Source organism: Colobus angolensis, unplaced genomic scaffold (assembly GCF_000951035.1).
Source record: "Colobus angolensis palliatus isolate OR3802 unplaced genomic scaffold, Cang.pa_1.0 Scaffold19, whole genome shotgun sequence".
In the NCBI taxonomy this organism is placed as follows: domain Eukaryota; kingdom Metazoa; phylum Chordata; class Mammalia; order Primates; family Cercopithecidae; genus Colobus; species Colobus angolensis.
In genome coordinates this window covers 1,567,371-1,568,681 of record NW_012115043.1, presented here as the reverse complement: position 1 = coordinate 1,568,681, position 1,311 = coordinate 1,567,371, and positions in this window count along the sequence as shown.

The window sequence follows — 1,311 nt, the reverse complement described above, 5'->3', positions numbered from 1 at the left end:
CAGGGTTTCACCGTGTTAGCCAGGATGGTCTCCATCTCCTGACCTCGTGATCCGCCCACCTCGGCCTCCCAACGTGCTAGGGATTACAGGCGTGAGCCGCTGCGCCTGGCCAGAACTACTACAATTTTTGGGGGGTAATTTGGTCCTCTCTCTCAAAAGTGCACTTACCCTCTATCCAGGAATTTCATCTGCAGGAACCTATGCTATGTACAATTGCATTGAAGTATTGCTTGTATTAGAAAAAAAAAGTATATGATAGGCAGATTGAATAAATGTTGATGTTTTCATGTAGCTATGTATAGGAATGCCACTAAATGTTGATGTTTTCCTGTAGCTATGTATAGGAATGCCACTATGGAAAGACATCCAGGACACCTTGTTAAGTGAAAAAGGTAAGTTGCTACCAGTATGCATAACATGATCCTATCTGAGAAAAAAAAATGCATATGTTTATAGTATTAAAAATCTTCTGGGAGGATTCGAAAGTAATTACAGCGATTACTTCTGAGGACAGGGATTGGATGGGGTGGAAGAAATATTTTTACTTTTCAGTTTAATCCTTTCTATATTGCTTGAATTTTTAAAGACCATGAACATGCATTACTTTTCTAAATTAAAAACGCTAGTTTTGATTTTGTAAAAATTGGAGAGGGTTTCATGTGGAAGGGAAACTCAACTTTCAAGTAGCTCTAGAAGGAAGAACTCTGACCAATTTTGAGACAGTTTTAGGTCAAAATAAGAAAAATAAGGAAAAGCTTTGCTGGGTGTTAGGCTGAGGCTGGGATATGGAAGACAGTGTTGCTTCAGGAGGAAGTGAACTAGATGCTTCCTTCAGGTGTGAGATCATGTAAGTCTTCTGGGACACAGGGTTAAATGCTCTTATATCAGACTACCTGGGTTGACTCAAATCCTATTGCCGCTAAATAGGGCTGTGTGACTTTGGGTGAATTGTTTGACCTCTCTGTGCCTCAGTTCTGTCATATACATAGTGGAGATCATGTTGACACCTACCTCATAGAGTTCTTGTAGAATTAAATGAGATGGCACATATAAAACACTCAGCATAGTTCCTGTTCAAAAACTGTTGAGCGTTTCTTTGCTATCTCATATGAATTGGTGGCTAAAAAGTTAAAAAGTGGCTGGGTGTGGTGGCTCACTCCTTTGGGAGGCTGAGGAAGGTGGATCACTTGAGGCCAGGAGTTGGAGACCAGCCTGGCCAGCATGGCAAAAACCCTGTCTTTACTAAAAATACAAAAATTAGCCAGGCATGGTGGCACATGCCTGTAATCCCAGCTACTCGGGAGGCTGAGG